We start from the raw sequence: 15757 nt of genomic DNA on the forward strand, positions 1-15757 counted from the left end.
GCAACATTCCACAGAACAACCACCTTCACGCTCGTCGCTGTCAGAACCTGAAATCTCACCTTTTCTTGCCGTGTTTGCAGCATCCGGCTTCTGGACACAGATACTGCCAGATGTTGAGCCAGTTGGACCAATTCCGCGCCCTCATACCCTGGTCCTGACACACCTTCTTAATATTATACTCCGTAGCACATTACGTTAATCGGAACACACCAGATACTGGCCCAACACTTTACAAATATTTATACAGCTAGATATGAAATTAATATTCAGCATACACTGGATTCTAAATTGTAAAGGATTACCAGAATGTCGTGCTAGAGGGTCATTTGCAATGAAAGGAAACTTTACAGAGCAGTCGTTGTTCTAATTTAATTAACAGAAATAATTATTGTATTTTAATCTCGCGTGTTACATTTATGTTTGCAATAAGAAAATGTGCATCATGCTTGAAGTATAAGTTAACATTAAATCTTGTGACAGTGCCGGCAAGACTTATTCAAACCCACTTCGTCCTTACAATGTCCTCTCTTTTCCATCCTACGTACATAACAGAAATGATATATCGCACCAAGAACCTGTGAACTCTATTGTAAATTTGTGTGGTAGAACTAAGAAGGAATACAAAGAAATATTATCTTAACAAATTAATTATTCATTCTGTGCAAAAACTTGCAATTCTACAAATGTTTATTACGTTAAATTTGTCAAGAGTTTAGCACGATAAATATATTCATAATTGTTAACATATGAAAGTGTTCCATATAGGACATGGAGCCAAATAGTTTAATAATATTACTACAGGCAGAGAATCAACTAATGGCTACTGAAAATAAAAGTTATTTTCAAGAAAGTCCTTTACATCAAATAACGAAATGAAAACTACAACACAAAAAAATAAAATCAATAAAAGGTTGCATTAATAAATATATATTAGTTTTAAAGATGAAAATAACAATAAAAAACCTGAGGATGATGTAATAGCATCGAAACATGTCGTAAAATAATAAGCACTGAAAATGTAACATCGTAATAACGATGAAAAGCGCTAAATTTTAATTTTAACAACAACATTTTAAAAACTAAGTTTGTGTATAGACTGAAATAATAAATATATATAGAAAAAATTAATCAACCCTTAGAAATTGAAGCTCGTCTAAATGATATTTTTGTTTCCCTAGGTGCATTATCGTGTTCACAAGAACTCGCTACAGGTGCATATCCTAAGCCAGATTAATCCAATTCCTCCCTATGCCCTTAGATTAATCTTAATATTATCCTCCTATTGACACCAAGGTCTCTTCAGTGGTCTCTCCCTTCAGCCTTACCAGCCACAATTTCAAAGCTTTTACAATCGTCCCTATGCGTGCTACATTCCCCGCCCATCTCATATCCATTGATTTGATCATCGTATAATTTCTGGCTCCCACTTAATGGTACCTGAACCTTGTCGTGGTGGTGGGGCTCGAGTACCCCAGTGACGGTAGCATAGCTACTGGTAGGGCCTCCCTAGCCAGATTGGTCGAGGGTGAGAGGTCAGATTAAGACAGGTACCCTGGTCCTCCAGGTTGGGGGTTGGTCGCAAGGCTAACAACCTTGCACCGTAAAAAGGAAAATGTTTCGAAACCTCAACCTCGGAAGGACCGAATGGAAGAGGAGAATTGAGGAGGCCATGGACCGAATACGGACCGGAATGCCATAGAAGAAGATAATTTCTGGCGGAAAGCACAAATCAAGAACTCCTCATTAGGACAATGATAAAGAGTGTGGCAAAAATTAGATATTGATATATATCACCTCACTCCCCCCCCCAAGCGCCCACGTGGCGTATAATGAGACAGCTTTAATTTTTACTTTTCGATGGCCTGCTGCTACGTATGATTTCAGCAGCCGAAACCAGGTGTCACTAGTGTTGCTCCTACTTCAGCAATTTTCACGGCTGCCATGTTGGTTTGCTAATAATAAATGTTTTACGATTAAGTTGATTCAAATGGCAGGATCTTCATATAAAACATTACGAACGTCGGAAAAATTCTATTTAAAAGAAGTACCTGTGTTAAAAGGAAAGCAATGTGGAACCAATCAGATTCTTTGGTAGCAGCTTTCGCTGTAGAGGAGTTTTATCATTTATCAAACTTTCGGGTGTGACCGGAACCTTTTGTTCTCACTGACAAGCCGCCATTGAGCTGTAGCTCCTACCTGATAACAAGAAAGAACACTACGCGAATCGCAATCACTCTGACGGCACAGTCTGAAGAAAACCAAGGAAGAAATAGAAACGACGGAACACTCTGGCAGGTGTGAAAGTGTCCGTCGTTCCGCCAGTGGTTATTAGAAGAGTTATTATCCGACATGCACCTCGAGAACTTATAACATTCAGAATGCGGTGATAACATCTCCCCTTGAATATTAAGAAGAGGTATTATGCGAAGCAACTGATGCGAGTTGCAATTCAACATTATCAATTCTACTGTGTCTGAAAGTGTCGGGTTCGAATCCCCGTTGAGGTAATTTTATGGCTTTCCTCTCAATCCTTAAACACAGATACGCGGGCACTGTACGACTGTTTCATAATTCACTATTCGACATCACGTGACCGAATAAGTTAGCTCAGCCGTAAAACGATAAAGTTGTACTGAGGGGGTATCATTGCGATGTGAGTTGCTTAATTTTGAGAAAACCCCTGAATAAATTATGAAAAAACATTACGATTACGATGATCGTCTGAGAGAAATAGTCTTAATTTTGACGTAACAAGCTAAAAATTGCTTTTAAAGAATGACAATTTATAGAAAGTAAATATTTGTTAGCGGGAGATTAATTCGCAACACGCGGAACGGACAGTCTATGCTCCTGTCTTCCCAACAAAGTTAGTACGTACGCGTGCGCAAAACTTGACGGGAAAATTTAATTTCGTTTCGAAATAGCATTAATTTTATAATAAACTCAAGGGAACAGACTATTTTGAAGACTTAGGCATAGATGGGAGGATAATATTAAAATGTATCTTAAAGAAATAAGGTTCTGGACTGAATTTAGGTGACTGCGGTTAGGACCGATGTCGTCAATAATAAAATTTCGTCATCCATAAAAAGTGACGAATTTTTTTAAGAAGGGAAACATTTCGTGGAATGAGATATTTTAGGTTAAACTTTCAACTTCATCGGTTAAATGTCTGCGTATAAAATATTATAAATCATTGTAAAACATGAAGAATCAGTAAAAAGCAACACTGGTCAGTTTTTTAAGACATGAGGCCTGTCCCAAAATTAGCCTGTGTGCCTGCGGAAAACCATGAAAAATATCAGTAATGTTAGCCGGCTGCCAAGTCGAGAAATAAACCACGATCCTCTCCTTTTCCGGCCAGACGCCTTACCACCGAACTAGCCCGCTCACACACAATTTACATGTGGCCTTGCTTACGTGATTATGTAGAAACGTAGCCCAGATATGCAGTCATGCTAGCGCTGAGGGTCCCACGGTACTGAAGGCGAGAGTTTAAGGAGCGGGTATGTCCCACAGGATCACACTTGTAGAAGCGGGCTGTACTCACACCATTTGAAGTCCCACAAACACACAGGTTGATTCAAAACTCTAGTGCAATAATTGAGGGAGACTGTTAGGTAAATCAGATCGAGCAGAAACTTAAGTAACTTCTTCTTAATAATCGCCACCCTTTCGAAATCATTTTCAAGTCGCTTTCTGGACTTTTGACAAGGCCTGAGCACTGAGAGTTCGTGGTAGCACAAACACAGTAATCACTCGATTACAACGCCATAGATTAACGACATTTCGATTAACGATTAGTTTCTCATATTGTCCAATTGTTTCTATTAGCAATACATTTTCATTAACGACATGTTCATGATACCAATCGGAGCGCCCCTACATGGACTCAGCCAATCAGTGATCCTTCCTATAAGCGCTTGCCTTTCAGTGTTTGATGTGCGTTGCTTTTCCTAGGACGAATTAAATCCTAAGTAAGGACAAACGGTCTCCGCGCCGAGATTTGAACCCGGGCCTCCCCAAATACGAAGCAGGAGTGGTAACAACTCATCACGCCGTTCGGTGAGAGCCAAGGTCTCTTGTGGAAAGCGTTTCCACTTTCTCTGGAATACTGTGTGCGGCCGACCAGGAACATATTTGTAATATATGAGCAGATCATACCCACAGTAACAAGTCACCTACACAAGGGTTAACACTCTCGCATGAGTAGCAATTACAAATAAGAAAGACTTATAATCAGAACATCCGCAATTGAGACAAATGAGATTATGAAGCAGTCACATTGCAACAGAGTTGTTGAAGAAGAAATCCGTGCGAGATTTTTCAGAGAGGAAGCTTAGAGGTCCATGGTTCGAAGCCCAAGATAACATCTCCAAATAAGAACAACATTTAAGACTTAATAAACCAGTAAATAGCATAGCTGCTGGTAGGGCCTCCCTAGCCAGATTGGATAAGACAGGTACCCTGGTCGTCCAGGCTGGGGGTTGGTCGCAAGGCTAACAACCATTTTAACCAGAGGAAGTCACATTACGGCTTGCGTTCCGTTATACGCAGGGGTTGCTACCCTCAGAATCACTACAGACACAAAGACGCATGAAAAGAGAAACATGTGAATACCAGTGGATTTTCTAAGTGATACACAACGTCAGGCCTAATTTGTCAGCGAAGTTGCGCGCGCAACTCACTGGACCTGCGCAACAGCTTCCACCGTAGCGGACAGGATACTGAGCGTATGGGAACGCGTATAACGAGATTCACCTGTATCTACACTTTCTTAGGTACAAATCTTTTCCTCAGCATTCTTTCCGAACACATTTAATTTTCCCATGGGTAACAGTTTCAGTTTAGTAAATATGATTATTAAATAACATACGAAACAGTTATCTGAGATAAACTGCAGGTTCCAGTAATAATTTGGGTTGTAATTAAGAGGTGTTCTGGAATATTAGTCTACCAATGGTGGAAGGGAAATTTGGTTTATTCATTACGAGGAATGATCTTGGATGAAAAGAAAATTACGAACAGTACTATGAACAAGGCAGTGTAACGGAGTTAGAACAAGCAGTTATTACAAAGTGTAGCTATAATGGAACCCAATTACATACCAGAGACCACACGAAGTTCCCGCGAATGTTTCCCACTCTCTGTAATGGGATTCACCTACCATAGTAAAAGAGCACCTTCCCAAAGCCAAGAATCTTCACACACTCAATTCACATTTGAATAAGAGTACAGGATGTACACAAATTATGCAGAAGTAGTTCCGTGGAACCCCAAGCCTCATTAACGTGCTGACAGGAGTCCATCACTCGTCCCTATCCTAAGCCAGATGAATCCTATTCACATCCTCGTATCATAGATTAATTTTTACATTATCTTCCCCGTGAGTGTCTCCTCATTATGCTTTTAGCTCCAGCCTCCTAACACTTCATTCATCTTAGGATAAAATATTATCCTCAAACACCTTCAATCTGTGTACTTCCTTTAATGTAAGACGCCCATTAAAAAACATCATTCAAAATTAAGGTTTTCCATATTTTAATTTTTGTTCTTTAGATAGCAGACATGAAGGCATCTCCCATAATTAACCTGCTCATTTCTTCGCAAATGTGGCTTTGATTTGTTAATGTCCTCATATAACTGAACTCTGTGGCATTTTCAAAGGATTTATCAAGAACTGTTGGAAAATTTAAGTAGTACTTAATACACATTTTATTGATAATTCCTGTCTACGGGTCCCACAAGGCCAGTAACTTCATGAACCACATCGTGTGGTTACCGTGAATGGTTTTATCCTTCCTTCGACCACTGTACATCTGTAAAATGTTAAATTTTTCCAAAAACAAATATGAAACAGAACATAATGAAAAAATAAGTTAAATTAACACACACAGAAATCACCAGAAAACGGATCAATGTTTTCTCAACTGCTGAACATTGGCTTTTACTAACAACTTTAAAATCATTCAACAGGCATGTTTCAGGTTAAAATAACTACAAACAGTGATTTTAAAAAAATGATCACCAACCAACACATATATTAAGCATATATCGTAGGCTATGAATTAGCATTAATACAAAGTCAAGAAGACTGGACTAATAAATAATGTTTAATCAGTACTTGGCTAACTATTACGCAGAAATCAACACCGACGATAACCAATTAATTTGCCTGCGCGTGGAGTTGACCTTCGAGGAAGAATGCTATTGAATAATGTTTTTACAGTGTACAGTCTGGTTCATAAAACAAACATCATCTAGCGTTGAATGAGATATGAAGATTATGATGAATTGTGGGTAAGGGTTTGAAAGGAAACAGTCGTGACCCATGTCAAGATACGACCCTGATAATTAAACTGGATAACAGGAGTAAAACCACGAAAAACCAATCTGGATACCCGACAAATAATCTAGATTCGAAATGGATACCTATTGAATACTGGTTTACAGTATTACCACTACTCAAATCGGTTCGGTTACTTCAGACAGTACAGATACCACCCATAATAAACTCGTGTGTCGTTTGTTCCTACCTTAAATTTTCTGTCCTATATTTTATAATAAATGTTGCCTCTCAAAATGCCTCAAGGTTTAAATTTAGAAAAGAAAATATAAGCACGTCTATATATATCAAATTAATATTAAATAATACAGAAGTGGTATATTTGGTATAACTGCCTGTAGCAGAAATTTCATTCTGAGCTTCACTAACAAGTGGGAACTATTCCATAAAATCGCCCTCATCTCATCAAATGCAAGGATAAATTGTTTAATTTCTGTGAAGGTCATTGTTTGGTCGACATAACAGAAATTGAATATTGAATATGAACAGTAAGGTCATTTGTTAGCACAAAGAATGAAGAGTCAGGTTTAAGGACCAGGCTAGATAATTCACCATTCACTTACATGTCCACCTCACACATGTCATGACTTCCTTGGGAAGTCCTAGGACCATGTTCGAAATGCTTAATTAAATAATAATTTTCGTTGCTGCTGTACTAGTGTGCGTGGCAGGTGGACACGACACTCCAACAAGCGATGCATCACAAAAATGGGAAAGACCGAGGGTGGGGCAAGGATCAGAATGGCTTATGTTATGTGTTTCCATAATCTTATACATTAAACCAGTTTGCATGTTTCATATCAACGAGTAGAATCTTAAGGTCACATTTTAGGAAGCTTAGAATGTGTGGTGTTTATCTGACATCTAAAGAAGCTGATATTTCTCTTCCAGCTTGTAAACCCTCCTCTCTGACTTCCGGTGCCCTTTGAAAGCCTTCGGTCGAATTAGGCAGTGAAACGCCTTCTATATGACACTGAAGAGTAACGGGTATTTATAAATTTAGCGCAAATTCTCACAGCTGTATGAAAGCAGAAATTTATGAAGATTTCTGACTTCTGGGTTGTTGCGCTGAGTAGTCTGGTCGATGTTTACCAACGTTTCAGAGGTCATACTGCCTCCATCATCAGGGCGATGAGTATGAAGATTTCTGTCTTCTGGGTTGTTGCGCTGAGTAGTCTGGTCGATGTTTACCAACGTTTCAGAGGTCATACTGCCTCCATCATCAGGGCGATGAGTATGAAGATTTCTGTCTTCTGGGTTGTTGCGCTGTGTAGTCTGGTCGATGTTTACCAACGTTTCAGAGGTCATACTGCCTCCATCATCAGGGCGATGAGTATGAAGATTTCTGTCTTCTGGGTTGTTGCGCTGAGTAGTCTGGTCGATGTTTACCAACGTTTCAGAGGTCATACTGCCTCCATCATCAGGGCGATGAGTATGAAGATTTCTGTCTTCTGGGTTGTTGCGCTGAGTAGTCTGGTCGATGTTTACCAACGTTTCAGAGGTCATACTGCCTCCATCATCAGGGCGATGAGTATGAAGATTTCTGTCTTCTGGGTTGTTGCGCTGTGTAGTCTGGTAGAAGTTAACCAACGTTTCAGAGGTCATACTGCCTCCATCATCAGGGCGATGAGTATGAAGATTTCTGTCTTCTGGGTTGTTGCGCTGTGTAGTCTGGTCGATGTTTACCAGCGTTTCAGAGGTCATACTGCCTCCATCATCAGGGCGATGAGTATGAAGATTTCTGTCTTCTGGGTTGTTGAGCTGTGTAGTCTGGTCGATGTTAACCAACGTTTCAGAGGTCATACTGCCTCCATCATCAGGGCGATGAGTATGAAGATTTCTGTCTTCTGGGTTGTTGCGCTGTGTAGTCTGGTCGATGTTTACCAGCGTTTCAGAGGTCATACTGCCTCCATCATCAGGGCGATGAGTATGAAGATTTCTGTCTTCTGGGTTGTTGAGCTGTGTAGTCTGGTCGATGTTAACCAACGTTTCAGAGGTCATACTGCCTCCATCATCAGGGCGATGAGTATGAAGATTTTCTGCTGAAAGCGTCCAGGAGGTAGATGAGTCGTGCCCTTTCGGATTATACCCTGACACGTCTTACAACTGAGAAAAACCATGGAAAACCTCAGTCAGGGCAGCTGAATATCGAAAGACGCAACCGTTCCATCCACGTGGCTGCCTTGTAAGAGGCTGGTTTGACTGGTTTGCTGAACATCAGTCTTCCTCGGTTATCCATGGGAGAATTCAGACAGTCTGAGAGGCACACGTCCTTCCAAGTTGCCGAACTAAGGGGTTCCCCACATCAGCTAACCTTGAGTTGAAGCTCTCAGCTAACGCTCTGATATCGGCAAAACATTAGGCAAGAGTTAGAACCAGTACCATACTTGACCTCTAAACACTGCAGTGTGGCTGAACACTGCCAGAGACCAGCTACACTGACAATGAGTGCAGCTCTTCGTAATAATCTTCGTGACAGGCCTCTTCGCTCGGCTTGTCAAAACATTTTGCGCTCTTCAAGGATCCAAAATACTCATTACCGTGTTCACAAGATCCCACCACTGGTCCCTATTCAGAAGAAAATTAATCAACTCTTCCATTAATAAGATCCATCTGTATTATCTTCGAAACGGGTGCTCAGATTCCGAATAAAATTTTTAGGCACTTTCCATCTCCCTGAGGATGTCTGGGTTTACGACACGAGTTCTATTCCAAATACGTCTTTTGTACAGTAAATTGAAATGGAAAATCTGAAGTGTGACAAACGGCTATCGGAAGAAAAAGTATGTGTTCAGATTCTTGAATCTGAGCGTCATCTGAGCATGTCTTATTTACCTGAACACCTATCATCATCAAACCGAGAAGTAAAAACAGATTATTTTAAAAGCCCATAAAAATACAGTACTTTAACAAATTTGTTGGTCTCAAGCATACAAAATATGAGTAACTATTTCGCCGTTAATTGTGTGGCCTGTGCGGTGGTGTTCGTTATCACAGGCATCTCGATAAGCTTAATGAAAACGGCAAAATTATTTACAATTTACTAAGAGTAGGACGACAGAGAACAGCGTAACAAAGTATTTAATTAGTGGACACTTATTTTAATTACACGAACCAAAATATAATCTAGAATGGTAGGTTATAAAGAGTTTACAAGCATTTTCTAAGTTGAAATATTTCTATCACATTTTGCCAAGAGATCATCGACACAAAAAACTGCATAGAACTAACTACCAAAGAAATATAGTAGACTCTATATAAACATGAAAATTCTCAACAACAAAAAATTAAGAGAACAAATTACTTTCATTCATTTACTCGTTAAAAGTAACAAACTGAATGTGCAACATTTGTGTTTTCAAAACCTCTGGGACCAACCCAGGCTCCTGTCCAATTGATATCTAGAGTCCTGTCCTTGGGGGTTTAAGTGAGCAGGGGTGTGACGTTGACCACAGACCCCCCCCCCATCTACCGTCGAGATTGAAAATTATCAGGAGCTCTGACACATCTCCCCCTGAGCGCCTACATAGCGCGTAGCGGAACAGTTTTATTTTACTTTTAATGTGTTTAACACACGCTCAAAACGAATTTTTCTTCTAAAGCAGTAGCCGCAGGCAAACGCATGTGAAATGCAAAAATTTAAATATAAATACAATGATAAAGAAAATTAATGTGATTTACGTTTAAATTTAAACACCAATGAAAAAAATTAAACAAGTAATAAAATGTACTTATGTTTTTCAACATGGAAAAAAGTAATTACGTCATAATATTTTGCATCATTTTATTTAGGTGTAAATGCATTTAAATATCCTGTTCTTTTAAATGAATCTTGCCTAAGGTCACATTTGCATGTACACTATGAGCAAAACGACAAGTATGCTTCTGTAACGTGCGTTTCCATGCGTATCTGCTGCTATAGAAGCCACACTGCAAGCATGAATATCAAACAAATGAGCCCGGTAGCAATAATTGCAAACTGTTGTTATGTTAATGCAAGCAAAATAATTCACTCTACCCGACCGCGACGCGAGAAACATATCGTAAGAACAGATTAACAAAGCAATAAAACAAAATAAAGGGAACCGCCGTGCATAATACGGTCTATAAATAAATTGTGAGAACGGGAACCTACTATCAAGGATGGACAACGGACAGACGTCATTCCTTCCTTGTAAACTTCTGTTCCTTTCTAGACTTGGAACTGTAGATGAGCAGAACGGGTCTTCTCCTAAATCTGATTCATTCACATGTGGTCCGTCCACACAAGATGTGCAATTTGTTCATTTAATCAGATCAGAAAAAAAAAATAATTTGGTCCCAAGTTCTTATATTTTTATATTTCGGGACCAAATACTACATTTCCCACAACATGGAGCACAAATGGACAAATAATATTTCTGACAAATTTAAATTAAGTAGATCCGATATTTAAATTAAAAACTAACAGACAATAAAGTCAAGATTTCTGTCTTCTAGGATGTTGCGCAGTGTAGTCTTGTAGAAGTATACCGACGATTCAGACATCCTTGCCGCCTCCATCATCAGGGAGATCATCTATTAGACTACACAGCGCAACAACCCAGAAGACAGAAATCTTCATCGCCCTGATGACGGAGGCAGTATGACCTCCGAAACGTTGGTAAACATCGACCAGACTACACAGCGCAACAACCCAGAAGACGGAAATCTTCATACTCATCGCCCTGATGATGGAGGTAGTATGACCTCCGAAACGTTGGTTAACATCGACCAGACTACACAGCGCAACAACCCAGAAGACGGAAATCTTCATACTCATCGCCCTGATGATGGAGGCAGTATGACTTCCGAAACGTTGGTAAACATCGACCAGACTACACAGCGCAACAACCCAGAAGACAGCAATCTTCAGACTCACCGCCGTGAGAACCTCAAATCTCACGAAAGACAGATTGATAGAGCAACATATTGCAAATGTAATTACGTGTTATAAATAAGATGCCAGTAATAAGGACATCTATATATAAAGAAAGAGAAAACTGTGGAAATTATTCATAAGTACACGTCCATGTTCCGTCACCACAGTCTAGTGGAAAATCATAATATAAAGAGAGATAGTCTAATAAATCCTTCGAGCATGTAGGACGATGCGGTATCACACGTTCCAACTTAAGTTAGGGGCTTCATTTCTGACCCGGCACTCAGTTGTAAAGGCAGTTTCTTTAGTACCATATCATAAATACATTCAGGATGATGTTGAGAGCAGATTAAAGTCAGAAAACTCTTACTATCGTGTTTCTGTATCCTGTACACAAGTATAAAAACGAAACTATACAAAATATTTTACCTGCCATTTTAAATGAGCAAAAAAATTTTCTCCCTCCCTTATGTGAGTAATAAAGGCCCTGCCACTAAGATTATTTGGCCTAAAAGTAAAGACGTAACAGGATAATTAAGAAATATAGGTAATAATAAGCTTCAAGACGTGTAGAAACACTGAGCACAAAATATTATGAATGTGATCTAACAAAGGATAAGACGGTCTGAGCATGTAGCACACATTTGGTAGCTTAGACTACGTATAAAACTCAGGAAAGGGTTCAGTGCTGGGCTCTTGTGAACACAATATTAAACATGAGATAGGGAGACGAATTGTTAGGTGAATATACAAACATTTTGAAGAATAAATGACGTAAAAATTTACACACCTGTAAATAAACCAGACTGCAAATGTGTAATTCGTGCCGGAATACACAGTTTCCACATGCGTTCTTTGCATATGTTGTATACAAAACACTAGCCTAACCTACAAAAGTTAAAGCTGTCCCACTGCACGCCATGTAGTCGCTTGGGGGGAGAGAAGGTATAGCTCCTACTCATTCTTGACCTCGGCACTAGATGGGGTTAGTGGTCAGCATCACCTACACTGACCTAAACTGAGCCAAGCTAAGCTAAGTTTACGCTTGATACCATGGCTACCTTAGTTACTTTGGCTATGCTTGCCTTGGTTACCATGGTTACCACATCTACCGAGTTGACCCATGCGGACAGACACATGGCCAGCCCTATATGCGTATACATTCTTTGCATGAAATTAATTATTAACATTTTACAACAAACTGATCAGAAAATTACACCTATCTTATTGCAGAATCTGCATCAAACATCTACTGGATGATACTGCAATAATGACTTGATACAGAGGCCTGCAATTCTCAGGTTTGCAAATGGGCACCTCACTCCAGAAAACTGGGGAGGACAGAGTGTCTAGATCAGAAACAGGAAACAAGAAATGCGTTCAAAAATTTTGTTGGAAAACCACATGTATATAGACCGTTTAGAATACCGATTTTGGTCTTCTAAGTCGTGACACCGTCTCTTGTAGGTGACTAACAACGTTGCCAACACCTCTGTCTTCAAATATGAAGTTCAATGACTGCTTATTGCTCAAACAATATTATGTACCAGGGAGTTAGTTAGCTACTCATTTCAACACATTTCTTAGGATGATGGAGCGGATAGCGAAGTGTAGGTTCGATGATAAAATTAATGAGGCTCCTTCCGTTAGTTAATCCGTTCATTAGTTACTTCGTCAGTTAATTAGGCACGTTAGCTCGTTGATTGGTTGGTCAGTTAACTAAACCTCTTAAACGATTAAACCTATTTTCCATATTTTCACTAATCTTTATATTATAATTACATCTTATATAGTTTGTTAGTTGGCTAGTTAGTCATTCGGTTAGTTAGCCAGATGAGTAGATGGTCTACTTGATTAGTTGATAAATTTGTTTTTAACAACTAAGCCGCTGAGACCCCTTCCCAAAGCTTTGGACAGCCCTCGTGTAAGCTAACCAAGCGCAAACCTGAACATTTATATGCAAAATACGGGTCGAAATGTTCCGCACGGCGGGCAGGGCGCTCCTTAGCGCACACCATGACCCCCTGAGTCTTCCGCTGAGATCATATCGGGATAATTAGACAATTATTTTGCGTGTCATATTTATATGATAAGCGCGTATCCGCGATACAAGCCTCAGGTGAGCAGATACGATCCGATGCCTTCGAACAGTGATTTTAAAACTGCGGGGTATAGCTACCCCACTGGCAATACAGCAATACAGGTCAAGGGGGCACGAATACGTCTTCTTGGTTTGTTACGTTCCGATTCAATAACTTAAGCCTTTATTGCACAGTGACAACTTACAGCAATGTTTAACCAGTCGCTTCGGTCAGTAATATGATACTTCGCCGAAAATGTGTTTGTCGATTTCGGTTGGTTCCTATAAAACACGGTGATTGTTTTGAAGACCAACTTAGCGACACAAATTAGACGTGTTTTCTTCGAAAACGGAACTGAATTTTAAAATGTGTTAATAATCGCTGAAGTAAGAGAAAATCAAAAAATCTTAGCTCCCATTGAAACATCAGAAAATAAAATTATCGTTTCAAAATACTCATACGTTTAAATTTAAAAGTTTAAAACAATTCAAAAATTTTCTTTCTTGCAAAAAATGCGTCCAAATTTATTTACTTCAATCACAAGTTGAAACAGTTACTTCTGAGAAGGCAACTGTGCGAAAAACTCGATGACAGCCAAGTAATCGCTCATAGCCGAGGACTCCGTCAGCTGACACAACGGCAAATCGGAAGGCACCCTTCCATCCACTCGAGGGCGTCAGTAACAGGATCCGACGTCGTCCAGTTCCGAGACACCGAATCCAATCGGCCTCGACCGTTCAGTAAGGAAATATTCACCGTGAATAAAGCCTCGCGAACAGAACACGTAGAAAGTAGCAATGTTCATACGAGTTCTTTTGAAGCGCATTCGCAACTAAGGGTTGAGATCTATCCATCCATCTGTCCGCATGCAAAAACTCAAAAACAGACGTACGGATTTGAAAGAAATTTCAAGTTGGTGAGTTACAAAAATTTATCAACACAATTAGACAACAACAATGGAAACATTTCATCAAGTGGAGTGAAGTGAATGAGTGGGGAATCCCCGCATGGGGAATCCCCGCATGGGGAATCCCGCATGGGGAATCCCGCATGGGGAATCCCCGCATGGGGAATCCCGAAACGACGTTAACCAATACCAAAAGAAATATCCTGTGACGTCGTCGTTCAGCCAGAAATCTCGCCCAGTCGGAAGTCACTTAACACAGAAATTATACATAATTCCTAAAAGTCAAAAGTCATATTCTGGCGATGAAGTCAGAACTCTTTACGTTACGCATATATTCCATAACTTGTGTTTTATAAAGACATAATCATTCTGTGAGGCAAATGAAGACATAAGTTGATCTTCCAAGAAGTAGAAAAGATGTTTAAGTACCCCGGGGTTGTCTTTATAAACGTAACAAGTGATTGTATTATGAAACACCCGACCGCGTAGTGACCCCCAACATAACAAATTAACACCTTCCTCCATATTTCAGAGTTGGTTATCACAAACAAAGTTTGCAAATCAAGATTCATACCGTGGCGCACTTTAAACTACAAAAGTCATTTAGTGCAAAAGAAAAATTTACTGTGAATGATGAACGTAGAAGTTTATAAGAGAAAAACGTTGTGGTCTATTTTAAGCTAAGTGTATTACCAAAGCTTCTGTCAACAGGGACAATGGAAAAAATTAAACGAAGCCTCAAACAGAACAACCTTCTTCCATGGCTAGAATCTAACCCAGAACTTCCCAATACTAAGAAGGAATGTTATCCACTGATACTTGGCTTCCACATTACTGTAGTCGGGGCGAATGGAGATCCATTAAAAGTAATTGGTAAGGCGGTCACAGTGCAGGGAGGGGTAGCAGATAAGAAAGCCTTTTCTGTCCATACAAAGAACATTATTTGCCAGCGGCAATACTTTGTAGCTGGTTGTCTCTGTTTCTTTGTCAATAATACCTTTGATTTACATAGTAGAATATACGGGTTTGAGTTTCCTTATGCCCGCAAGGTAGGCACCACGCACAGATTTCCCCAGACTATAGTACCCTTGGTGCTATTAGTTTACCTGAATAAAACGTTTCGACGGGCTGGTCACCTAACACGCAGCACTGGCTGTAAAAGTTTATGACTGACCGAGTAGAAATTAGACAGACATATCTGCAGGATTTGTGGTTTTCAAGGCGGTGAGTTTGAAGATGGCTGTCTTCTGGGTTGCTGCACACCGTGTAGTCTGGTAGAAGTTCATCGACGTTTCAGAGGTCCTTGCTGCCTCCACCATGAGGGCGATGACTCAGCAAGGACCTCTGAAACGTCGGTAAACTTCTACCAGATTACACGGCGCAACAACCCAGAAGACAGATATCTTCAGAGGCAATTTATTATTCACGAACAAGATTTACACACAGGAAATGAGACAGTTGAACTGTCACACATCGGGTGTAGAGAATTAAGGCCGGCTCGTGTGTTCCAGGGACATACCCGT

Source organism: Zootermopsis nevadensis, unplaced genomic scaffold, assembly GCF_977971745.1.
Source record: "Zootermopsis nevadensis isolate Lab colony 2312 unplaced genomic scaffold, Znev_1.0 Znev_ptg000007l, whole genome shotgun sequence".
Taxonomy (NCBI): Eukaryota; Metazoa; Arthropoda; class Insecta; order Blattodea; family Termopsidae; genus Zootermopsis; species Zootermopsis nevadensis.